The sequence below is a fragment of the Sapajus apella genome, unplaced genomic scaffold (genome assembly GCF_009761245.1).
Source record: "Sapajus apella isolate SASKATOON/1434 unplaced genomic scaffold, GSC_monkey_1.0 scaffold118, whole genome shotgun sequence".
NCBI lineage: Eukaryota > Metazoa > Chordata > Mammalia > Primates > Cebidae > Sapajus > Sapajus apella.
The window spans coordinates 4,911,854-4,939,011 of record NW_022437058.1 but is presented as its reverse complement, the minus strand read 5'-3'; the positions used below and the strand labels follow the sequence as shown (position 1 = coordinate 4,939,011).

Sequence of the window (27,158 nt, the reverse complement as noted above, 5' to 3'; positions counted from 1 at the left end):
ACGGGCAATACAGCACACTCACAGTACACAGTAGAGTGGGGATTGTTTACCTTTGTGATGGTGTGGCTGGCTGGGAGCTGTGGCTCACTGCAGCTGCCCAGCATTACAACAGAGTGTCATACAGCAGATCTCGCCTGGGAAAAGATCAAGATTCAAAATTCAAAGTGTGGCTTCTGCTAAATGTGCATCACTTTCACACCATTGCAACAGGAACCATCTTAAAGGGGACCATCTGTAGAGGAAAGGATTCAAAAGCTTAGGGAGATTGGAATGTTAGGATAGACTCGTCATTTCAGATCTAACCACCCACACTGGGAGAGATCAGAAGAAGTACTACTTTTCACTGCTATTGTGAGAAATGAATTTTTAAGGAGAGCCTCAGCAGCTTTGTGACTGCTCTTCTCTGCATACAAGACCTTACAGTGGAGAATGAAGTCACTGTTTGGGAAATCTAGACAATGGGAGTAAGTGGATCCCAGGATGGCAGGAGCCAGGGGGCAGTGCCGAAGTCAGAGGGGGTGTGATTCCTGTAAGGGAGGCGGACCCAAGGCAGCAGTCAGAATCATCTCACTCTAGCACATCTAGTAGAGCATGATGTTCCCAGAAGTGAAATCTGGAAGACTACTAAGTTCTTACTTTCTCTGTATATATAAGGTCGTTCTTGTATTGCTATAAAGAAATAGGTGAGACCAGGTAATTTATAAGGAAAGAAGTTTAATTGGGTCATGATCCTACAAGAAGCATTAACACTAACATCTGCTTTTGGGGAGGCCTCAGGATCATGTCAGAAGGCAAAGCAGGAGCTTCCATGTCACATGGTGAAAGCAGGAGCAAAAGAAAGAGTTAGGTGCCACACTTGTAAACAGCCAGATGTCATGAGAGGGCACTCACGATCACGAGGACAGCACCAAGGGAATGGTGCCAAACCTTTCATGAGAACTCCACCCGCATGAGCCAATCACCTCCCACCAGGCCCCACCTCAACCCTGGCGATTACAGTTCCACCTGAGATTTTGTTGGGGACACATATCCAAACTGTCTCATTGTAGAAGCAGATCTACAACCAGAGTCACAACTCCTCAATCAATTTCCAGATTAGAGCCAGTTTACAGCCCCAGAACCCCCTGAATGAAAGGGAGGCCAGCTACTCTTGAGGAAGGAGCCCCCTACACTGCAAAAAAATTACACTGTTAAACTTTCTCACATCTTCCCCAAAGGTAAGGCACCATTTAGCAGGCTAACTATGCAATGGGCAAAAGGAAATAATCAGGCGTCTTAGAAACTACTGGACACTGGTTCTGAACTGACTCTAATTCCAGGAGACCGAAACCCCCTCTGTGGGCCACCAGTCGGAGTAAGGACTTATGGAGATCAGGTGATTCACGGAGTTAAGCCCACGTCTGTCTCATAGTGGCTCCAGTGGGTCCCGAAATCCATCCTGTGGTTATTTCTCAGCTCTAGAATGCATAATTAGAATATATATACTCAGAAGCTAGAAGAATCCCCACATTGGTGTGTAAGGGACAAGGGTTATTATGGTGAGATAAGCTAAATGGAAGCCACTAGAACTGCCTGTTCTTGGAAAGTAGTAAACCAAAAGTAATACTGCCTTCCTGGAGGGGTTGCAAATATTAATGCTAGCATTTAGGATTTGAAATATGCAGGGATGATGATTCCCACCACATCCCCCACTCAATTCACCTGTTTGATCTGTGCAGAAAACAAATGAGTTTTGGAGAATGACAGTAGATTACGGTAAACTTAACTAGATAGTAACGCCAGTTGCAACTGCTGTATCAGATGTGGTTTCATTGAACAAATTAACACATCCTCGGATATGCAGCCATTGACATGACAAATGCTTTTCTCCTCTGCATCTGTTCATAAGTCTCATTGCAAGCCATTTTCTTCCAGCAGGCAAGGCCAGCAATCCATCTTCACTGTCCTGCCTCGCAGATATATCAATTTTCCAGGGCAATGTTAAAATTTATTTTGCAGGATCTTGATTACCTTTTACTTCCACAAGATATTACTGATCCATTACACTGATGACATTATGACCATCGGACCTAGTGAACAAGAAGTAACAAGTATTCTAGCCTTACTGGTAAGACATACACATCAGAGAACGGTAAATAAATCCAACTAAAATTCTGGGGCCTTTTACCTCAGTAAAATTTCGAGTGGTCCAGTGATGTTGGACACATCAAGATATTCCTCTTAAGGCGATGTTGCTTTTGGTCTCTCCTACAACCAAAAAAGAGACTCAACACCCATGGATCTCTTTGGATTTTTGAGGCATCATATTCCTCATTGGTGTGTGTTACTCTGACCCATCTACTGAGTGACCTTGAAAACTGCTGCTTTTGAGTGGGACCCAGAACAAGAGAAGGCTGTGTAGCAGTCCAGGCTGCTGTGCTAGCTTCCCTGCTGCTTGGGCCATATAATCCAGCAGATCCAGTGGTGCTTGAAGTGCCAGTGACTGATAGGATGCTGTTTGGAGACTTTGGCAAACCCTATAAATGAATAACAGCACAGGCCCTTAGAATGTTGGAGCAAAGTCCTGCCGTCTTCTGTGGACAACTCCTCTCCTTTTGAGAAATAATTCTTGGCTTGCTACTAGACCTTAGTAGATACAGAACTCTTAACCATGGGCCACCAAGTTACCATGTGATCTGCGCTGCACGTGATGAGCTGAGTATTATCTGATTCACCAGGCTATGAAGTTAGGTATGCAGAAGAGCACTCCAGCATTTAATGGAAGTGGTATACACATGGTCAGACCTGAGCAGCCCCAAAAGCACAAGTAAGTTACATGAAAAAGCGACCCAAAGGCCCATGGTCCCCACATCTGTTACACTGCCTTTTCTCTCCCAGCCTGCCCCTATCAGTTTCCCGTTATAAATTGACAAAAGAAGAGAAGATTTGGGCCTGGATTACAGAGGGTTTTGCAGGATATGCAGGAACCATCTGAAAGTGAATAGCTGCAGCAGTGCAGCCACTCTCTGGGACATCCCTGGACAGTGGTGAAGGAAAGTTGTCCCAGTGGACTCAACTTCAAAGAGTGTACCTGCCTGTTCACTTTTCCCGGAAGAACAAATGGCATAATGTGTAAACATAATTAGAAGATTGGTGACAAGGAGACCTAGGAAAGAGATATGTGAATGGACCTCTCTGAAGGAGTGAAAAAAACATGGTGATATTTGTGTCCCATGTCAATGCTCACCAAAGGATGACCTCAGCAAAGATTTTAAAAATCAAGCGTATAGGATGACCTGTCCTGTGGATACCTGTCAGCCTCTTTCCCCAGCCACTTCTGTCGTCACCTAGTAGACTTAGGAGCAAAGTATCCATAATGGCAGGGATGGAGGATTAGCCTACATGGACTCCCACTCACTAAGGCCAACCTGGCCACGGCGACCGTGAGGGCCCAGTATGCCGGCAACACAGACCAACACTGAAGCCTTGATATGCACCTGGGGTGATCAGCTGGCTACCTGGTGACAGATTGATTACATTGGATCACTTTCATCATGGAAAGGGCAGTGTTTTGATTTTACTGGAACAGACACTCTGAATTTAGAATTGCCTTCCCTGCCTGCAATGTTTCTACCAAAGCTACCATCCATGGACTTACAGAATGCTTTAACCACAGTCATTGTTCTCCAAACAGCAGTGCTTCTGATCAGGGAATTCAGTTAATAGCAAAAGAAGTGCAGCAATGAGTCCATGTTAATTGAGTTCACCGGCTTACTGTGTTTCCTACCCTCCTGAAGCAGCTGGTTTTGTGGAATGGTGGAATGGCTTTTTGCAGACTCAGTTACAGTGTCCGCCAGGTGACAGTACTGAGCTGGGGAAAGATTCCTCAGGGGTCTGCATGCTTTAATTTGGCATCCAAAATACGATGCTCTTTCTCCAAAAGCCAGAATTCACAGGTCCAGTAATTAACGGGAGAAAGTGAGAGTGGTCTCACTCACTATTATTCCTAGTGAACTACTAGCAAAATGTTGGCCTCCTGATCCTACAACTTTACGATCTGCTGGCCTAGAAGTCTGTTTCAGATGAAGAATTGCTTTCACCAAGAGACACAACAGTGCCTTTATAGAACTGGAAATTAAAACTATTACCCAGTGACTTTGAATTCCTCATGCTTCTAAATCAATAGGCAAGGAAGAGAGTTACTAGGCTAGTTATTGATCTTAACTAGAAAGGGGAAATTGGACTCATACTTCAAAATGGAGCTAAGGAAGGGTGTGTCTGCAATACATATACCCTTAGGGTGTCCTCGGTATTATCATATTTTGTAATTCCCGTATAATTTAACGTAGGATGTATTGACTATATCAATGTATTTAAGTGTTGTTGATTTTATGTTATAGTATTTAAGTTACAGGATATCAAGGAGAAAAGTAAACATCATTCAAGGATTATACCTCCTTTTCTGGGGAAGGGGTAGGTATGTCTTCAGTTGTACACGGGATCATTATATATTAGACAGAAGCATGACCTTGCTATTTATTTTCTTTGTTTGGAGATTAAGTACAGTTTAAGGAGATATGTATGGTGCCAAATTGACAAGGGGTGGACTTGTGATGAATAGTTTCATGTCGAAATTCGACTATGCTATGAGGTGCCCAGATATTTAATGAAATACTATCCCAGCTATATCTGTGATGGTGATTTTGGGTGAAATTAACATTTGAATCAGTAGACTGAGCAAAGCAGGCTTCTCTTCCTAATGTGAGTAGTCCTCAATCAGTTGAAGACCTAAATAGAACAAAAATTATTCTGACCTTCCAGTAGGTGACAGAAAACTCCTGCCTGGCGGTTTGAGCTGGGTCATGACTTTTTTCTTGTCTTCAGACTAAACTCAATCCTTGGCTCTTCTTGGATTTTGAGCCTGCCAGTTTTCAGACTGGAACTTACACCATTGACTATCCTCGTTCTAGGGCCTTCAGACTCATACTGAAACTATCCCATGGGCTCTCCAACTGCACTTGACTTCCAAGCCTCCAGAATTACATAAGTGAATGCCCTATAGAAAGTCTTTCTCTCTCTCTCTCTCCCTGCATCTCTCCTATTGGTTCTGGTTCTCAGGATATTCCAGACAGTATAGTCACCTCTGGCTGAAAATTCAAACTTCTTCACTTTGTAGATTATTTTTTCTCTGTGATTCAAACATTCTAACTCATAAATAATAATCCATATATACATATAACACATTAGTTTATGTTTAATAGCCTTACAGAAGATATGGAGATGTAGCCAAAATTACTGTAAACATAGCCTTATATTCTTTAAAAGTTAATTCCCCACTGTTTTGCCAGCTAATTTACCTCTGAGCATTTCCTAGCATGACCCTTGTTCTCTTTCCCTCATCTCCCACCTTCTCCTCCCTTCTCTTCTACCTTCTCTCTTCGCGGAAGCAAAAACTAAATTCGCCTCCTTGTCTCATACAAGATAGTTTTGGTGCCCCCTTTGCTGCTTTAACTCTTGCCAATGGGCATAACTTTAAAGTTTCCATTTTATCCTAAGCAGCTCATCAAGCTAGTACTTCTACATTAGGAATTCTCCTCTGATAGGAATTCTACTGCCAGCTATTGACGTTATACACGTCTCAGTCCCTGTCACAATCAAAACAACTGCCATTGACTGAGAACTCACGCTTCAATCACTGTTATGATGTGCTTCACTGACATTCTCTCGTGTTCTTACAGAAACACCACATAGTCACGCTTTTTCTAACTGCGGCAGATGCTGCTGTGTTTCTAATCAATATCCATTTTCCTCTTATTTTAAATTAAAGGGTGCTGCTCTGTTCAGTCCCACTTTACTAGACCTCTGCATCCCGCAGGATACTATTAATGTTGGTAGCCAAGGGCTCTCAATTGTCCTGTTCTCCTGAGGCCTTCTCCAGACTGAAGGGAGCTGCCTCACCTGGACAGCCTGTGTAGCCAGTGACTGGCTGACACATGGTGTAAATGGCTATTCCTCTTGCCTCAGGTCAGGCCAACTCTGTGTCGCAATCCATGCTCCAAAACTTTGGGTGTCAGGCTGAGCCAGACCTGTGTTGAGATCATCCTGGCTTAGGTGGATCTCACCGTTGTCTCACCCGGCTTACTATTCCCCTCTCATAAGATTATTCTCTCAAGAAAATGTACTCAATCATTGCTATTGCAGGCTCTGCTTCTAGAGGACGCAACTTGATAGACTGGCTGTGTTGCAGAAAAAAATAATGAAGGCCATCCAGTTAACAGAAGGAAACCAACTAGGATATCACTGGAGCCTGGGTGAGTGGCACCCACTCCGAAATGCTAGCAGCGGACACAGACGGGACTCGGATTAACCAGTTCATTGATTTTCCATAACCGTATTTTATTTTCTTTGTGGCAATTATCATTCTCTGCTATTATAGCATTTTGTGTCTTTTAAAGGTTTTTTGTTTGTTTGTTTTTGTTTTTGAGACGGAGTCTGGCGCTGTCACCCAGGCTAAAACACAGTGGCTCAATCTCCATTCACTGCAACCTCTGCCTCCCAGGTCCAAGCGATTCTCCTGCCTCAGCCTCCCAAGTAGCTGTGATTACAGCTACGTGCCATCACGCCCAGGTAATTTTTTGTAGGTGCGGGGGGTGTTATTTCTATAGAGACGAGGTTTTACCATTTTGTTCAGCCTGGTCTGGAACTCCTGACCTCAACCAATCCGCCCACCTCAGTCTCCCAAAGTATTGGGATTACAGGCATGAGCCACCACACCCAGCCTCCCTTAAAGTATTTTTAAATATCTACCTTTTTAGAAGTTTTTATCTACCTTGATAGAGATACAAGAATGAGGGCGTTTCTTAAGTACTGTCATATTCTCCCAGTCCCTAAAACAGTACTGTCAGACAATGATGCTAACTACATATTTGTAAAATAAGTGAATGAAAAATGAATGGAAAAAGAGTGATTGAAAATAGCTTGAAGTCTATATGGGATTGAGAGAGCTGATTAAGTAAGTTACAGAGATCTGGGAATATCAAAAGAACTCTGGAGAATGATCTGTTTGGTATATAAATTAAATACTGGGAACTCAGGAGAGATGGTATAGGGCCTAAGATCGTATTTGGGTGACTAAGCCCTTCACTTTAAAAGCTCAGTGTAGTACTTTATGTAAAACCTTATAACTTACCATATTTCTTTTTGGTATTTTGGGTGATGCTTAAGAATGTTAAAGAATAAAAAACTGTTTGTGTTACCTGTGCTGTGTGTGCAGTAGAACTTAACCTATTCCAGTTTTCACCTTATCACCAGCAAGCTTTTTAAAGTAGTAGAAACTACTTTTTCAGAAGGCAAAGCAGCCTGTTTTGTTCACGGGGTGATTGCTTGCTGTGAATACTTAGTGATCACCTGGCTTGGAAACGTGTGCGTGTGTATAATAAACTAGACTGCTACTACCTGTTAATTGCACTTTATAATTGCAGCTTATCGCCTCTGCACACCTTCAGAATCCTGGCTCGGATCACAGAGAAAAGGTTGTGTACGTGGCTTGATTGACAGAGCTCATTTACTAAAGCTCTGGGGGTTATGTTACTAACTCTGCCTCATGCGTTCTATTTTATCTAATATTCTCCATTCAGATGTACACAAAAAGTCCATTTTTTAAATGCATAACTAATGTACATATACACTGTTATTGTCGAAGCTGTTGTTGAATAACTTTAGTTATTTAAAGTTAGTAAAGTTATTTTTATTGTTATTGCTGTTAAAGTTATTGATGGTTAAATCACTAACTTTTAGGCAACAAATTGGTGGATCATTTATTGTTGATTTTAGGCAGTTGCCACAAGGTATTAATGTCCTGACATTAAGGATTATAAAGTGCATCTTTCATTGGCTTGATCATTCCCCTCCCATTTCTATTGCCCCTTCCCTTGGGGTGCTGGCATTGGGTTCATATGTGTGCAATCGAATCTTTCCTGACAGTGAATAGCCATGTGTTTAGTCAGGCATTTGCATAGGTTCAAGTAGATGAGAATTTTATGGAAAGTTGAAGAGACATTTCAATACTTTTCATATTTATTTCAGAAAAGTATAGTACAAGAAGAAGAGCTTGTACAAATATTGTGTCTAAAAAGCTAAAAACATCTTATCTTAGTAACTGAGTGGCTAACAAATAAAGTCACATAAAACTCTGTTAAAGGAGTCAGAATAAACTATTATAGAATTCCCATCATGATGAGGTCTTATTGAGCAATATTATCTTCCCGTAATTGTCTTTGTAATGTTGACTTAAATGGGAGAATATTGCATTCCTTTGCCTTTTCCTCTCTCTGAAGGCTTTGAAGAAGAAACAGAAGAAGATGTGGAAAATCGATTCTGCTTCCTTTTAGTGATTTTGAATATAAGCACACATAGTCTGGAGTGGAAATAAACACAATGTTTTAGTTGATTGTATCTACTAACGCCATCTACTCGCCATTCTTGCTTTCATTGATGGCTCATTTTAAGAAAACACTTGTTTAATGGATGTAGAGTTTCTGGTTCACAAGATGAAAAAGTTGTGGAGACTCGCACAAGAACGCGAATACACTTAACACTGCTGAATTGTATGTAAAAATGGTTAAAATGGTAATTTTAAGTTGTATTTTGCCACATATAAGAAAAATACTTCCCTCAGTTATTGGCTGGGCAATAAACCAAAAAAAATCTCAAAATAAGGATATTTTGAAAGAACTATTTATGAAAATTTTATGAAAAGGGTATTAACAGACCCTAATACTCAAAAATGACAAAACGCACATTCCTTTCAAGTTGATATGAAACATTTATAAAAACTGCCACGTGCTAGGCCACAGCAAACATCCACAAATAATAATAATCAATATAATGATCATATTCTTAGAACACAGTTTGACAGCATAGATTTTGTTAGCCAGAAGTCCTTCACAATACACTATACTTTGAGAAATTTAAAAATACGTTTGAAATAAGAAAATAAAGTTATGTTTAGAACAGAGCAGCAATGGAAACACTACATATCAAAACTCAAGAGTGCAACTAAAGCATTCCTTAGAAGGTGATTTATAGTTGTAAATATATTTATTAGAAAAGAGAAAGCCTAAAAAAGTCAATGGGGTAGGTAACTCCCTTGGAGAAGAGACTTTTTACATAAGACACAAATAAGGCAAACAGCTCAAAGTATAGAAATAGCCAACTTATAAGGGAACCCAGTGTATGAGATCTTCTGCTTCAGGTCCATTGGAAAAGAATGGGCAACTCTAAATATTAATAGTACTGGGGTATTAGTTACAGAAGAGAAAAAATATAAAATTGGACCCCTGCCTGACACTTTACACACAAAACAAATGTAAGTTCTAATGAGTTAAAATAAAAAACTTTGAAATTCAGAAAATATGAAGAAATAGTTTATACCTTCCAGTGGGCAAGAATTTTATACCCAAAACACAAAACAGTAAACTATGAATTAAAACACTAGTTCATTTTACAACAATAATATCAAAATTTTAGTTTATCAAAAGACTTTATAAAAAGGGGGCAGAAGCGACTAACAGAAAGAAGATATTTGCAACACCTATGACAAAGGAGTAGTGTTTATGGAATATGAAGAATTTATACAAATCAGAAGAGAAATGAAAACAAAACTGGAGAAAGGAAACATATAACCTGGCATGTCATAAACAAAAAAATCACATTATTCATAAACTTGACAAAGACGCTCCACCTCCACATATGGAGGTCAAGAACAACTGAAGTTCAGCAGAACATCCCGAAGTCAGGATTTTGTCGTGTGTGTGTATTTTTTATGTTCTGACTCTGCATATTTTATTTTATATTTTACGGACATTTTCCCATGTCATTAAGTTTAAAAATGTAAATGAGTCATTCAGCATATATCTAGTGAGCTGTTTCCATGTGCATTATACTTTTCTAGTTACTGGGGCTACATGAATGAATGAAATAAAACAAAGCAAGAATCTCTGCCTTCATCAAGATTCTATTCTGGGAAAGGCAGATGATAAACAAGAAAAACATAGTATATTACACAGTGATGAGTGTTAAGAAAAATAAAACAGGAGGCTAAAAAGCATTGGTAGGGGAGTGAAAATTTTGAAGTTCAATATGCGAGTAAAGTTCTAACTGAATCAATCAGCCATACATAAAAATATGGTATAATTTAATCATCCCTCCATTATTCAATATTTAGGTGTTTCTATACTTTGACATTGTAATAAAAGAAAGTGAAAATTTTGTCACACATCTTTGCTAGTGTCTCCGATTATTACCTTAGAAAGGTTTCTTTTCTTTCCTTTCTTTTATTTTGAGACAGAGTCTCACTCTTGTCACCAGGCTGGAGTGATTTACTGCGCACTCCAGCCTGTGTGTCACCAGGCACAATCTAGGTTTACTGCAAACTCCACCTCCCAGGTTCAAACAATTCTGCCTCAGCCTCCTGAGTAGCTCAGACTACAGGTGCCCACCACCATGCCCAGCTAATTTTTGTATTTTTAGTAGAGACGTGGTTTCACCATGTTGGCCAGGCTGGTCTTGAACTCCTGACCTCAGGTGATCTACCCGCCTTGGCTTCCCAAAGTTCTGGGATTACAGGTATAAGCCACCGTGCCCTGCCCAGAAAGATCTCTTCAACATGAAAAATGGAATTACTAAGAATAAACAAAAATATTCTTGACTTCCATGTTCTTGACTTCCATTCATAAGAACATGAATGAAACAGTTAAAGATTCGTGTTTTATTGCCAGAATGCTTCCCTAGAAAGTTGTTCCAGCTTATACTTCCAGTAGTATTGCTGGCACTGAGATTTAACAAAATCTCCTGAATATTAAAGGGAGCTCCCAATGACAATAGGACAGTTCTCTCAAATGTTACTTCTAGGGACAGACAGTAAATCCTGCTTTTAAATGTCTAAATTTATGGTTAAAGATCTGGTAATGGTTAGTACAGTAAGAGAGATGGAAGGGGAGAGAAACATATCAATGTGAAGAGATGTGTCTCTATAAACCATAGAGACAAAGAGAATCAAATGTTCTGTTACACAGACATCACAGCCACTCACGTAATCTCAATGTATGGTTCCATATGGAAAGAGCAGATGAGGCACGACCAGCTTCAGAGGAGGCTGCTCACAGGGTTTCCTGTGTGCGTGCTACAACCTACAACTGTGTAACTTGGAGGATTAAGTGGGGCTGGAAACAGGAGGGTGTATTGAATGTCTGTTTTAGTGTTTTAGAAGTGGTTGAACACAACCCCCCATGTCGATTTCTGTATAAAGAACAAAATGTCCATTTTCCATAGAGGATAAAACAGAAAGCCTTTGCACTGGAGATCACTGGGACCAGCTGAGGAAAGGGGACAATATTGAAAACAAAGCACATACTGAAAATTGAGATTCCCAGCTTTTTCTCACTGCCCAGCTTTTAGAATGCTGGCAACAGGGCTTCCTTCCTCTAAAAAGAGAATTCAAAAATATTTATCTGTGGGGATTAGACCAGCTCAATAAAGATGTCATAAAAATCCTGACATTAGGCATTTCCCCCAAAAAATAGATCTAACAGCAAAATAATGGTCCTAGTGATAGGTTTCTAACACTAAATAACTAGAGGGATTTTAGGGCAAGCATGTGGGGCTTTGACTGGTAAGTAAAGACATTTGATTTAAATCCTGGGGTACAGTGTGAGTTCTGGAGAGCTCTGAGCGGTGGAGAGATGGAAGGGGCTTCTTGAGAGACTCATCCAGCCAGGAAAGAGAACTTTAGAAGGTTAAGCCTGAAAGCAGGGAGCTCATTGCAGTGCTGGAGCGGGAGAGGGTGAAGAGGTGGCGCAGATGATTAGCATTCAGTCCACAGGGCTCCTGGGTTTTTCTGAGTCTAGAGACTTCCTAAAACATTTAGTATTTCTGGGGTTAATGTCTATTATCTCTTTTCTAAATGGCATGCTTTGTATTTCTTATAGGAAAGTTCTTGTTCATTATAAGACAATTATGAACTTTCTGAAACTCTGAAGAAAGCTGAATGTTACAAAGTAAGCTCACGGGTGAAGATATTCTTCCATTTTCAACAACGCTCTTATCAAACTAGGCAAAGAGAAGACTAAGTAAACACACCAGAGGGAACCTGAATCAGGAGAAGCTCAAGCTCTCCCAGGAGCTCCCCTGAAGGGTTTATGTAAGTCTTAGAGGATCTTCTGCAAAACGAAGTTCTCCTAGAAACAGTTCTTTTCACATAAAATATCGATTTCCTAAAGGTAAGAGAAAAAATTAAACATATTGAAATTCTGAGTTTATTTGAACATTCAGAGGTTCTTTTTTTTTTTTTTTTTTTTTTTTGAGACTGAGCTTCCTTCTTGTCGTCCAGGTGCAATGGCTTGATTTCAGCTCACTGTTGCAACCTCCGCCTCCCGGGTTCAAGCAATTCTTCTGCCTCAGCCTCCTGAGTAACTGGGATTACAGGTGCCTGCCACCATGCCCATCTAATTTTTATATTTTTCGTAGATATGGGGTTTCACCATGTTGAACAGGCTGGTCTCGAACTCCTGACCTCAGGTAATCCACCCATCTTGGCCTTCCAAAGTGCTGGGATTACAGATATGAGCCACCACGCCCAGCCCGTTTTTAGATTCTTGAATGGGGCAGTACCAGACCACAGCAGCCAGCACTCCATAAGGAGGGGCAAGAGGGGCAACTTCGATTGAGTATTTGCAGAAGCAAGACAAAGAAAACAATTCTGACTGGTTAGTGTGGAATGCCCCTATCGAGGTTAGTTGGTGGTTTCTGATTTGTACAGTTTCTGATTTGTGCAGTTTCTGGTAGGAATTTACAAAGTTTTGAGCCACGCTAGTGACCTGTCATTTAAGTATTTTTAATACTAATGATAGAAAACCTGAAGACCTTGACAGCATCTGAGATTCTGTGATTTTTAATGATTTAGAAGAAACAGAAACAATCCTAATAATTGTCTTCCTCTTCCCATCCCCTTTCTGGACATGGTGGAGTGCTTTAACATACAGGACTGGCAGAAGAGAGAAAGAGCCATCAGGAGGAGGAGGAAGAGATGGAGACAGCAAAGGAGGAGAAAAGGAAGCAGGAGTGGAGAAAGGGAACAGGGAAAGAGGAAGTAGAAGGAGGAGGAGGAGAAGAATCAAAAAGTAGAACAGATCCAATTGAGAACTAAAAATCACACTCGGTCTGGGATGGGCGGGGGAGAGGAGGAGGTGGTCCCCTTGGACCGCCTGAGACCCCCGCATCCCCAAGGCACCTCCAAAGATGATGGGCTGTGGGGACTCAGAGCTGGAGTCGGTGGACGGGGAACAAGCCGCGGCGGTCCCAGGGCCACCCCTGGAGCCCCGAGTCCCGGAACCCCGAGCCCCAGTGCCCAAGCCCGGCCTGGACTTGAGCCTGAGTCCGCGGCCTGGCAGCCCTGGGAGGCGGCAGGGGCGGGCGGAGCGCGGGGCGCTGGGCGGCAGCGGCGGCAGGTCGGTTCCCGCCTGGCACCACCTTCCCGGTGCGGTCCGAGCCGCAGCCCGCCGCGCCGCAGGAGCTGGAGATGCCGCGCTGCAGAGCAGCCTGGCCTCGGGCCTGGAGCTGAGAGCCGTAGCCGGGAGCAGCTTTGATGCCGCGAAAGCGGTGGAGGAACAGCTGAGAAAGTCGTTCCAGATCCGCTGCGGCCCGGAGGAGAGCGTGTCCGAGGGGCTGAACGTGCCGCGCTCCACGAGGCTCTTCCGAGAGCTGGTGAGCCTGCAGGTGCCGGAGGAGCAGGTTCTGAACGCCGCGTTCCGAGAGACAGTGGCTCTCCTGCCGCTGCAGGCTCGAGCCCCGCCCCCAAGGAGCCACCTGGGCCGGGGCCAGACATGACCATCTTGTGTGACCCAGAAGCACTATTTTATGAATGTCCACACCTGACCCTGGACGGTCTGCCCCCTCTCCGGCTTCAACTCCGGCCCCGCCCTTCAGAGGACACCTTCCTCATGCACTGGACACAGGGGATGGGAAACGTAGACCCCAACGATCCTTGGAGGGCTAGTTCGTATTTTTGTGTTAAAGTCTTTGTCAGAATAAAGTAATTTTGCTAATAAAAAAAAATCACACTCAACTGTTCTGATGAAAACGGAAGACTTCTGTAAATGCAAATGAAGCAGCCACCACTGAGGCACAAATAAATGTGCAGTTTTCCTTTTACCACGTGTAGAAATGCGTGAGGCATGGCAGTTATCGCCTTCCAGAGGGAGAGCTTACATAGAAAAGTAAACATGCTAGATAAGAATGAACAGGAGTTAGCCTGAGATAGGATAACTTAAAATGCAATATTCAGTGCTTTGTCAGAGGAAGAGATGAGATACAATGAAAGATGCAATCATGCACCAAAAGAAGATAATAAGAAAACCGTGCACTGCAGGAGGTTTTATTCATCTACCTGGGTTCTTTCTCTAAGGTCAGTGCACTTCCTTTCAGATTCATGAACAGCTATTTTAAAGTCATAGATAACTTCAAGATTTCACAAATGCAGCTTAGCATCAAAATCACTAGCCATTTTTGGCATAATTTTGATATTATCATTTGCTAAGTCTCACATAATGTTATAGTGTTGTACTGAAGCGATGATTTTGATAGATCACTTGGTGAGTAGATTTTGGTTTGGAAATCAGAGCATATGTCTACTGATTATGTAGATGCTCTATTTACCATTATTTTACAAAATAAAATGGTCCCTGGGCATGAATTAGAATGTCTATTGCTTTATAGATTTCTAAAAGATAGTATAGCTTAAGGAATAAATACATAAGGGATGATAATGTTTTATCAATAACTGTTGTCACTTCTGCTACATTGCAGAAATACAACTAAATTAGGCTTTGATTTATTCATCCTGATTAATTCAAGACATTTTATGTAGATTATTTTAAGAAAACAGCCTATTCTGCAAGTACAAACACCCTAGACATGAGGTCAGCAACATTAAGTCTCTGTAGAGTCAGGTTGACCCACTGTGTAGACCATTTACAAAACTAATTATATTTTCAAATAATCTATTTATAGGTATGGAATAGATTATTCAAACATATAAATATAATTACTTTTATAAATTCAAATAATGACATTAGTTTTTTTAGTCAGTGGTTTCTAATTGAATTTAAGTAACACATTTTCGTAGTTACTGTTTTTAACCTTTCTCCGAGAGATGTGCTACGTGCTGATCACTAGTCACAAGGATAAGTTAATTGACTGTAGTTTCTAAATACTTCATTTTGAATAAGTGGGTTTTAGTGGGCATACTCTCTGATAATCAATAGTGAAGTCAAACATTTTTATAAATACGTAGACATTAATTTTCCTTTTGAAGTAGCATTGAAAGATGCAGTTAAAAAGAATTTGTGGAGTATGTGTGTCTGCGTGTGAGAGGGAGAGAAAAGACATATGACATATGAGAGTAAGGGTATGTATCAGTGTGTACGCACATCCACTAATTCTTCAAAATTTCTGTAGATGAGTGTTTGTGTGGCCATCTGCATATGGAGTGAAAGTAGGAGCAGTATACCAAAATTTATCACCTGATTTCATGGTGCTGTCCAAGAGGCAACATGCTATTAGAGTTCTAACTATATTGCTTAGCCATATTTAGGTATAAGGCCATAAAACACACGCAAGTTTCCAAGATCAGACAAGATCAGGCATGTTCAGGGGTGGTGAGGCTGTGGGTCACACCCAAGTTTAATCTTCTCTGCTGGTAATAATATCTGAAGTTGTTCTGCTGAACTTCAGCATTGCAAGCTCTAGCAGATTATTCTCTACTCATATAAGGCTGAAAAGCATATGCCATTCATTTACTGTGACTCTTCCAGTTTCTTGTTTACAGAGAACTCACAAAGCTAGAAGATGGCTGCTTTATGAATTATATGGGCTCTCCAGAGTTACAAGTAACTATACCATAAAAAATTGAAATGCATGCATTTCATTTAAATTGTCAAATTTCTTGCCATAAAGTTGTTCAGCATGTATTATTATAATCCTCGTAGTATCTCTAGGGTCTGTAATGATGTCCCATTTTACATTCTTGATATTGGTAATGTTTTCCTTTTTAAAAAATTATTCTTGCTAGGTGTTTTGCATTTTTTAATAATCTTTTCAAAGCATCAGCTTTTGGCAGCACAGATTTTATTATTGGTATGTGGTCTATTTCATTGGTTTTTATTTTTAATTTTTTCTATTTACTTTTGATGCTCAATATTTTATTTTCACATAGTTAAAATTTTATAAAAATCAAAGGTATATATAAGGGTTTGACTTTAAGAAATTAATGCAAAATGAGACTTTTACAAGTTCTTCAATACTAATCTAGTAATAAAATGTTTTTTTTTTTCTATTATTTTTTTGAGACAGAGTCTTGCTCTGTCGCCAGGTGCCAGGCTGGAGTGCAGTGGCACAATCTCTGTTCACTGCAACCTCTGCCTCCCGGGTTTAAGCAATTCTCCTGCCTCAGCCTCCTAAGTAGCTGGGACTACAGGCACGCACTACCACGCCCAGCTAACTTTTGTATTTTTAGTAGAGATGGGGTTTCACCATATTGGCCCGGATGGTCTCGATCTCTTGACCTCGTGATCCGCCTGCCTCGGCCTTTCAAAGTGCTGGGATTACAGGCGTGAGCCACTGCGCCTGGCCTTTACTGCATTGCCTTCCTGAGGGCTATGACCTGTTAGGGCAGGCCTCCATCCTCAGTGCAGTGTGCAGATTATTTTGGATGATCATCTTGGTACTGGGCCTCTGCTGCCTACAGGGATCGGGCTTGGTGGATAAAGAGACCAATTCACCACTGTCAGAGTCCTCTGGGCTGACATCTGGTGAGTGGGGCATTTGATGGGTATAATTCTGGTCTGCGGGACTTAGGCTGGCTAGTGCTGTCTGGTGGCGAAGAGAGGCCATCCTTTGATGGCTTCATCCACTGCAGACGTGATACTCTGTATCTTTTCTGGTGCTGACTCTCTTCATACCTTGCTACAAGTTCTAGAAGTGGAAACAGTAAAACATCTGCCTCTCTGTCACCATCTTTTTCTCTGTGATCATCTGAAGAGACTGTATGACCATGAGTCTCTTCATCAGAGCTGAGCTGAGGCATGGAGACCTGTGAAGTCACCACATTTTGCCCATCTTCCTGTCATTACTGAGCATGACTTGCTCTTCTCCCTTGTCATCTTCCATGTCATCTTCAGTTTTCAGTGAGCCATCATTCCATCCTGCTGGCAAATGCATAGGAATGTAGGACATGAAGAGTCAGTGCGTGGACAGCAAGACCTTCCAGATGTATGAGCACAACACAGCTGTCTGAATGGCACAATTTCCCAAAGGTGCTTTAGGAAAGCTTACCTGATTCTCCTCTTAGAAGAAACAGGCATCAGCCAACTGGGATAATGGTGGTGCTCCACGATGAGACTATCCTAAATGCTACATCAAGTTACATTGGAAACAGCTCCAGTGAAAGACATTAGCCCCATAAGGAGAACTTATCAGTGGGATACATGATATGGTTCTTCCCTGGTAGTCTCTAACCTAGTGACCCCATTTGCACATTTAAAATTAGTATACTAAAGACTGAGGGGCTGGGCATGGTGGCTCATGCCTGTAATCCCAACACTTGGGGAGGCCAAGGAGGGCAGGTCACCTGAGGTCAGGAGTTCGAGACCAGCCTGACCAATATGGAGAAACCCTTTTCTACTAAAAATACAAAAATTAGCCGGGTATGGTGGCGTATGCCTGTAATACTAGCTACGCAGGAGGCTGAGGCAGGAGAATCACTGGAACCCTGGGGGCAGAGGCTGCAGTGAGCCAAGATTACGCCACTGTACCCCAGCCTGGGTGATAGAGCAAGACTCCATCTCAAAAAAAAAAAAAAAGACTGAGGGAAAAAAACCTCAGAAAGGTTCAGGAGAGGGGCACAGGGAAGGGAGTTAATTAAGGGTTAAAAAAAAAAAGCACAATCAGTTGGACTCACACACATTTTATTTCCTGGTTTTATCTTTTTTGGTGATGAAATCAATGGTAGCTGAATACAGCTCATGGAGGCTTGAAATACTAGATGACAAATTTCATGCCAATTTTAATAAAACTGGATACAAAAGTTAATACCAGGTGCCTCAAGCTTCACCTACACGCGCGTGCGCACGCACACACACACACACACACACACTTACAACCCTTGAAACTGAAACAAATCCAATTTCAGATCGTGTGCTAGATTCACTGGAAAACAGCTAGTGTTTGTTTCCTTCTCTGGGTGTCGGAAAGAAGCAAATTTGCATCCTTTGGGCTGGGCTCGTATTGGTTGATGGGTGTGGGTTCCCCTCCCAGGTCTCCTTTAGAAAAGCTTTGGATTCCAGGTAGCACCTTGGACAGTATTTCTTCCTGGAGGATACTGTGATTCCTTCTTACCTGATCACCCGTGGTTAGAAAGCCAGAGACTCCACCCTCTTCACCCAGAACAGCCATAGAAATGCTCAGGCAGGAGGCAGCAGGCTGACATTTGTATCTAGTGCTAGAATGCTTGTGCTTTGACTCAAGAAAGGTAAGTATTTCACTAGAGATTATATTAGAAAATCTGGAGTTTGGGATTTCCTTGCTTTTCTTTCAGGGATGTGAGCCACACATTACAGGAGAACTGGTTTTGAAGCCTCTTAGTTTTGCTTTCGTCCTCAGGCCAAGCTGGGTCCCCTGAGCACTTTTCCATTGCAGGTAAGGAAGCTGAGCACAAGCCTGTCTCTCACACACAGGTGGACTTCAATGTGATGTTACAGAACGCTCCTAAAGGACGCGGTGGCAAGACATATCCAGTGTAGTAACACTATCCTTCACATTGGTCATTTGGCATGATTTTCAAAATTCATATTAGTGTATTTAAGACATTTTATAATTATCAAGCAAATCTTACACTTTAATGTTAATAAATAATTTATCCTTCAAAATCTTATGTATACATGGGATATATTAAATATGTAAGAAAGCATGACATATATATGCTGTTCAACCATAATTAATCAGCATGTCTGACTAGACCTGAAGATAGATAACCACTCATTTCAGTCACGGAGCTCCGGGTGGAGTAGAATTATGTGAAGAACTTGCAGAAAAAGGATTTTGTGTCTTCGAATTCCTCTATTCAGCCAGATGCTAGCATTATCTTGCATGCACAATCTGGTCTTACCTTCGTGGTTCTTGTCATGCCCTCCAGCCATCCTGTCTGAGGGCACTCTGTTGTTTCTTCCACCCTCAAGGCACAGCCACAGACCCAGGTCAGGGCAAACCATAGCCTGCACATAAGTACGCATGTCCTTACCTGCATTATGGCAACCTTCACATGACACGAGTTAGGACATCTCTACATTTCCGTAGTAACAGATCTCACAGAACCCTCATTTTCTGGGCTTATACGGGTTGTTTAATGTCCATCAAGTTAATTGAATGGAATTAGCTTTGACAACAGCCTTCGTCATCTACAGTGAGAGATAACCCAAGAGATTGTTTGATTTGGGTCCTTCCAGTTAAACTTCATTTTTACTTAAAACCATGTGAAAGTACAGGTTCATCTAACAAAAGTATTATCAACTAACAGGAAGGGGAGGTGGGCGAGATGGTGCCTTGTGAGTGATATTTTCCCCTGATCTCTCCAGGGCACCCAGATGCCAGGACAGGGTCCTGCTCCCTTCTTTCTCTCCCCACCCACGAAGGCACTCCCCTTTCCTTCTCCCTCTGCCTGGGGAGCCAACCTGAGCACCACAATGAATCCCATCAGACCCTAAGAAAGAAATCAAGAATGGCAACAAAAATTTGTCATGCTTGACGCAGCACCTCCAGGAAGACCGATGAGCTTTGCTCAAGAAGCTTTCAGGAACCAATACAAATAAACTACAGTGGTGATTTTTTTTTAAGAGGGATAACATTGCTGGGAAACTTGAATGTTACTCTTCAAGTATGGGATGTAGGGGGTGCATACAATAGGAGGCAAGATGGTGGGTAGATTTATCTATGGACCACACAGAATCCTCTTGATATATGATGTTACAAATTAGCAAAGCTTGGAGAATTTAGAAGATCAGTACACTGTACTGAAGAAAAGGAGCGAAGAGTCAGAAACTTTGCTGCTGGTTGCCTTGGTGAGCAATAAAACTGATTTGGAGCATATCGAAACAGTTAAACCTGAAAAACACTTGTGGTTTTGCCAGGAAAATGGTTTTAGTAGCCGCTTCATCTCAGCCAAGACAGGAGAATGTATCTTCCTGTATTTTCAGAAAGTTGCTAATGAAATTCTTGGAACCAAATTAAACAAAGCAGAAAAATAGAAGAGTCATAGAGGGTGGTGAAGGCAGGTATTGGAAACTACAACCAGGAACCGAGAACTGTTACTCTTCCTTCAAGCTCTACGTCTGCATCTGTAAGCGCATTCTTTGTGTGTGTGATAGTCCTGGCTGCACCTCACCTCTGGGTGGGCCTGAGCACCTTTGGAAACTTGTTTTACAGACGACTGTCTCTGTAGTTCAGTTAACACTTACCTTTATCTCACCTCGTCGTCAAGTGTTGCCTCGCAGGCCAAAGGCAGCTCCTTGGACTGGTAAGAATCCAATTTGGAGACCACACTCTTTAAGTTCAAAATGGAAAGCCCATTCTCCGGAATTAAGCTGCTTCATCCAAAAAGAATACTGGCTCTCTTTATGTCCTCCCTTCTTTTCTCCTTCATGTAAATCCACAAAATATGGAATGACTGCATGAAACATGAAAAGTGGCCAGGTCTTCATCATCAACCAGGACTTTGCTACAGCAGCGTCATTGTCCTACCTCATACGTGGCAAGTTATACTTCAGAATGCAAGCCTTTACACACAGAATACATTTTACCTACAGATATTTCAGAAGATGGTCTTTTGCTATTTTGAGTGAAAATATATAAAGCTGTATCTAACCAAAAATGCTTGAAATAAAGCTGTAATCAAATTTCTTTTATTTTTTAATAAAAGAGCCTAAATTGTTTATATTGTAGCTTGTAAAAATAGTATCTGATATTGTGTTTTTACTATTGTATGATGGTCACTATGTACTGTGTAACACTCAGGTTAAACGGCCTTATGAATTTTGATAAGTGTTCGCCTGTAGCTCCATGTTTAATTTTTCTTGCAAACTGTATAAGAATACCCCTAGAATGAGTTATGACAGATTGTTGGATCATTGTGGATCAGACCATATATGATGTTCAGATATTTTTCTTCCACAAATAAATTTATTTAAATGACTTTTAAGAAGTGACATGTCAAGAGATCGAGACCATCCTGGCCAACATGGTTAAACTCCGTCTCTACTGAAAAGTACAAAAAATTAGCCAGTGCAATGCCTGTAGTCCCAGCTACTCAGGAGGCTGAGGCAGGAGAATTGCTTGAAACCGGAGAACGGAAGTTGCAGTGAGCTGGGATCCCACCACTGCCCTCCAGCCCAGTGATAGAGCGAGACTCTGTCTCAAAAAAAAAAAAAAAAAGAAGTGACATAAACTAATTGGGCACACTATAATAATGTATCTGTCTGAGAACTGATGTTTCTGCTCCTTTTCCCTTATCTTGACCTATTCTTCATGGTTGCATGTTAGTCACATACAGCAGATGCCCTTGTTCATCTATAATTCAAGTGTACTCCTTTCTCTGGGCTAACATGGTTGTTTTCTTTCCATTTGTTTTCAGAAAACAAATTTTATTTCCTTAAAATGAACTGAGCATTTTTATTTTAATAAATTGTCCCTGTATAATTTTATTATGCTAGCTTTTTTACTATCCAGGTCTTCAGAAAATATTATTTATGTAAGAAAAATACTCATAATACTTATGTATCATATTAATCTTATCTGCAATCCATTTTCTTTTATCATTTCTTACGAAAACAACACTAGAATTCTGTCACAAGTAAAATTTTGTAGATCACCATCTCCTTACACCACCACACCTGGCTAAGTGTTGTTTTGTTTTTAGTAGAAACAGGGGTTGCACCATGTTGGCCAGGCTGGTCTCTAACTGACCTCAAGTGATCTGCCAGCCTCCGCCTCCCAAAGTGCTGGGATTACAGGTGTGAGCCACCAGACTTGGCCGACCCATAAACTCTTTTTTTTTTTTTAACAATGGTTTACATTTCCTTTTTATTTATTTCTTGAAACTACTTGTATTGCAAGTTTTTCACAGATGAAATATGGAACTGAACAGATTCTTTTTTTCTACAAAATTATGGTATAAACTTGCTTAATTTTCTTATTGCTAATAAAACTTACAGGGGCATAGTTAGTAAAATAAACCCATTAAGAACTGAATGTGGCCGGGCGCGGTGGCTCAAGCCTGTAATCCCAGCACTGTGGGAGGCCGAAGCGGGTGGATCACGAGGTCAAGAGATCGAGACCATCCTGGTCAACATGGTGAAACCCCGTCTCTACTAAAAATACAAAAAATTAGCTGGGCATGGTGGCGCGTGCCTGTAGTCCCAGCTACTCAGGAGGCTGAGGCAGGAGAATTGCCTGAACCCAGGAGGCGGAGGTTGCGGTGAGCCGAGATCGCGCCATTGCACTCCAGCCTGGGTAACAAGAGCGAAACTCCGTCTCAAAAAAAAAATAATAATAATAAATAATAATAAAATAAAAAAAAAAAAAAAGAACTGAATGTGTAGAATATGCTGCAAGATACAAAATATAAGCTAAAAATGAGCATATATACCTACGTCCGGACCAATACAGTACTGAATGCTGGCAAACATTTATCGTGATACAGGGAAAAATTAATAAAAGGAGATGCAGTTCAGTACTGGAAGGGTTAAATATAAACCCTAATATACTATTGTTTCTAATCATCCATTCCACATTACAGTTCTTGAAAACAAAATTGTAAGTCTGACACAGAAAATTACACACAGTTGTTCAGTACTCATCAGAAACACAGCTGCTTTTGAAATCAAAGTAACTTGGTTAATAAGTGAACAGCATTTCGTTTCAAAAGGAACTCCTCCGCAGTGAATTTTCTGGTTAGCATGACTAATTAGGTTAGTTCTCAAGAATGGCATCAGAAGTTTTCTGTGAAAGCACAGATGGTACCAGTTTCATTAAAAAGAAGAAAACAAAGAAATGAACCAGTTATGATTGCAGATAAGTCTGTGCAGTAAGAGTGACAAACATTTCACGATTAATTCGTGTATAAGGATGCCTTTAATTGCCACAGTTTAAAGAAAGTGAGCAGCAAATTAGATATTATATTAGTGTTCAACTCTGAAGTCACTCAAAACATAAAGGGCATTTTTAAATCCTTTAGCTTGCCTTCCCTATGTGATCAATTAAATGGCATGAATAAAAACATATAGGATCAGAGACTCAGCTTCTACGTGTGGATTTAGAAATGGCATAGAGTCATAAGAGCATCAGTTCCAGCCTTAGACCAAAAAAAACCTGGAAGAGTATGATGGTGAGATTAAGTAAGCATGGTCAGGCTTGGAACCTGAAGGTATTTGAGAGCAAAAGCTCAAAGATGAGTAGGGAAGAGCACAACCTATTAAATAACAAGGTGTACTATAATACCGTGATATTTAAAAAGGTAGGGTGAAAATGTACCTTTTACTAAAGCTTATTCCAGGGTTTTTATACAATATATAAGTTCCTTGGTCCATAAAAACTATGTTAGATTTGTGTCTTCTAGTTTGTTCAACTTGTATTCCAGCCACATTATTGACTTCTTGTCCATTTAAACAAAACCAAACAAAAACAAACCAACAACCAACAAAACAGCTGAAAATTTTCATTTCCAATAGTTCCTACATTTTGATTTTTTTTTTTACTGTGGCTTCTGCATTTCACATCAGCTCTTACAGACAGAGAGCAGAGTTTCTGAATGGTATTTTGAATAGTATCACCTGGTATGAAGTTTTCCCAAGAAACCGCAAAAGATTGTTCAGTTTTTTTCTCCTTTTTTGTCAACAGTTTGCCACACTCAAGTCAGTTTAAGGGTTAGCAAAAAGACGATAGGGTGACGCTGTTGCTGTGGGTGATGTGACACTGGTTGAATGTGTGCTGGCATTTTTACAACTTCCCATGCTGTTCGAGTTTGATTCATTAGGGGGCACCTGGCTTGAACTGGCTGGAAGGATTGCTCCTGCTGCACTGCAGTGTGGCTGCAGCCCTGGCTCTGCTGTGTAGGTAAAGGTAAGGATGGTGGAATAAATGATTCCATCATTTTGGACCAAAGTTGCTGCAAACTGGACTGGTTGCCAGACCCATCTCCAGCCTTCTCGGGATGCAGAAATGTCTGGAAGGACACAGCATACTCTCGCCCCACCTGTACATAGTTTCAGCTTCTACATCCCCAAACTACACTCATAAATTTGGAGGGAAATTCTGTCCTGTAAATTCAAGCATTGCTATGTCCCCACCACCATTCAACTGAGGGCTGTCTACGACAGGCATAGGCATGACCAGGGCAAGGACGGCGTCCATTCCTTTGTGAAATATATACTCTGCCTTATATGTGCTAATGATTGTCCACAAAGTGCCATAATTTTTCATCGTTACTTGGTTCTTTTGGGCATGGAGTGGCCTGAAATTGAATTATTCTTTCTTGAGATAGGCACAAGTACATTCTTTCTGTATCCCTAAGGTAAAATGCATGTTTATGGAGCTGTGACACAGGATCATCTGCATCCAATAATGCATTCTGCTTATCAACTTTCCTAATTATCAATCGCGGGAGTGCCATGCCAGTAACTGAGCACACAAGCTTGACTGTTTGTCCATAATGGATGTAGCCATCTCAGACTGTGAATTCTTCCCCTTCCAAGAGATGATGTTGAATGATCCCCATTGCTGTGAACTGGCACGAAAATTACCTCCTTCCACATGCAGGTATCTGGTACTAACTGTTTGGGATTGTAGTCGATTAAACAGAGCCACCTTGGTGGGCACCTGTAGTCCCAGCTACTCAGGAGGCAGAGGCAGGGAAATCGCTTGAATCCAGGAAATGGAGGTTGCAGTGAGCTGAGATCGTGCTACTGCACTCCAGCCTCGCAACAGAGCAAGACTCCGTCTCAAAAAAAAAAAGCCACCTTTGTTCCTGAGGCAATGCATAAGTCAGCATTTTTCAATGACTGCTTTTTTTGGAAAGCTTGGAGATGACTTTTATCTGCTTGCTGAGGAACACACCATTGTCATCACTCTTGCCATAGAACATCATTACAGACAACATGAAGTGCTTTCACTTCTCTGAATCAGATATGCACAACGTTTTGGCTGTGCAATAGTTCTCTCCTTCCAAGTTTAGCTGCTGCATTTCTTGGTCACTATTTCCTATCTCAGTAAACGCACGGCTTTGAGACTTGTTCAGAACAACCATCACATTCCATTTGTTCTTTTTTTTACTTTCATCCGTTGCCCATAAGATATACATAAGGAGAAGGGAAAAAAAAAAATCTTTTTTCATTTCCATGTGACTTGTGAAATTTTTGCATGAAGAATAAATACTGTTAGATCCCCTCATGCTTTTAAATAATTTCACATAGCTTCCCTAGTTTAGGTGGATGCCACTCATCAAATTTCCTTTTTTTTTTTTTTTTTTTTTTGAGACAGAGTCTTGCTCGGTCACCAGGTGCCAGGCTGGAGTGCAGTGGTGCAATCTCGGCTGACTGCAACCTCCACCTCCTTGGTTCAAGCAATTCTCCTGCCTCAGCCTCCCAAGTAGCTGGGACTACATGTGAGCACCACGATGCCCAGTTAATTTTTGTATTTTTAGTAGAGACGGGGTTTCACCATATTGGCCAGGATAGTCTCGATCTCTTGACCTTGTGATCCGCCCACCTCAGCCTCCCAAAGTGCTGGGATTACAGGCATGAGCCACCGCACCTGGCCTAAATTTCCTTTTAATCCATGCCACGGTACTTAAAGAACATGTTAAGGTAAGTCACAGCTTGGAAACCTTCGATGCACCTCAAAATGCCTCAGCCGGTGTATCTGTATCATTCTCCTTTCATTTTGAGATCATAATGGTTCTGAAGAACTATAATGCTTCTATTTAAATGATAGTCTCATAATTTCAGTAAGGTTCTGCAGACTGTATAGGAAGCATGGCAGCATCTGCTTCTGAGGAGTCTACAGGGAGCTTTTATGCATGGTAGACAGCAAAGCAGGAGCAGGAAACTTACATTCCCATAAACTCTTAAATGATTGGTAATCACAGACCATGATAAAATACTAATTTTTATGTAACAGAAAAACCAAAATTAAGAAGTCAAATAAGAGAAAGAAAATCCAAACCGTTACATGCCTCTGAATATGATTCAGTAGGAAGTACACTGCACCACCTTTGAAGTATTCTTGCCAAAAAAAATGAATGTAAAAGAACTTAAATCTGATCAAGCCTCTTGTTCTATCAGTTTAATTGAAATCTGTGTTAAATTATACCATAAGGATGCACTAAGCTAAACACAAAATGTGAGAAATTCTACAGGCAAGTGGCCTAGGTTTTTCTGCAAATACATGGAGTCAGGTGGGAAGAAGACATTGTGATAGATCAAAACTGTAAGAGTTAAAGAAAGAGGAAAGAAACACAAAAAGTAGCTCAACAGTCAGAGGCAGGTTTATTTTGGAGAATAAACCTGAGAGTCGCTTCCGGCCAATTTCAGTCAGGAACAGATTAAGGGTATTTATTGGTGAGAGAGCTTATCACAGGCTTGGAATGTTTCTGTGTGGAGGAGAAGTTTATGGCAGGTTGAAATGTCTTTGGTCAGATGGGAGGTTATCTTGGGACTGGCATCTCTCCAGCTGGAGGGGAATTTGTCTGAGGGCTGGCTTGTCTCTGGTCATGGAGGGGTTTATCTTAGGGTTGGAATGTCTCTGGTTGGAGATGTCATTTGCGGTTTATGGTCATACTGACCTTAGCTATTAGGCTGATGCCCTTTGGATTTAGACGGTTTTTGATGAAGAGGAACTTTAGAATGGCAGTGCTTCTCCATGATGGTGATGCCCCTGCTCTGTCAAAAACCTCTGTCAGGCCATGCAGGGTGGCTCATGCCTGTAATCCCAGCACTTTGGGAGGCTGAGGTGGGAGGATCAGGAGATGGAGACCATCTTGGTCAACATGGTGAAACCCCGTCTCTACTAAAAATACAAAA

At 41.3% G+C, this 27,158-nt stretch overlaps 1 protein-coding gene and 3 pseudogenes across 1 annotated transcript in view; 3 read left to right on the top strand and 1 right to left on the bottom strand.

The window, feature by feature from the left end:
• Positions 1-27,158, top strand: part of ZNF484 (zinc finger protein 484) — a 432,825-nt gene that overhangs the window by 304,716 nt on the left and 100,951 nt on the right. The gene's annotated exons all lie outside the window — the stretch shown is intronic.
• LOC116538253 lies at positions 13,224-14,101 on the top strand (annotated as a pseudogene).
• On the top strand, positions 19,857-20,527 carry LOC116538282 (annotated as a pseudogene).
• Positions 23,852-25,554, bottom strand: LOC116538256 (annotated as a pseudogene).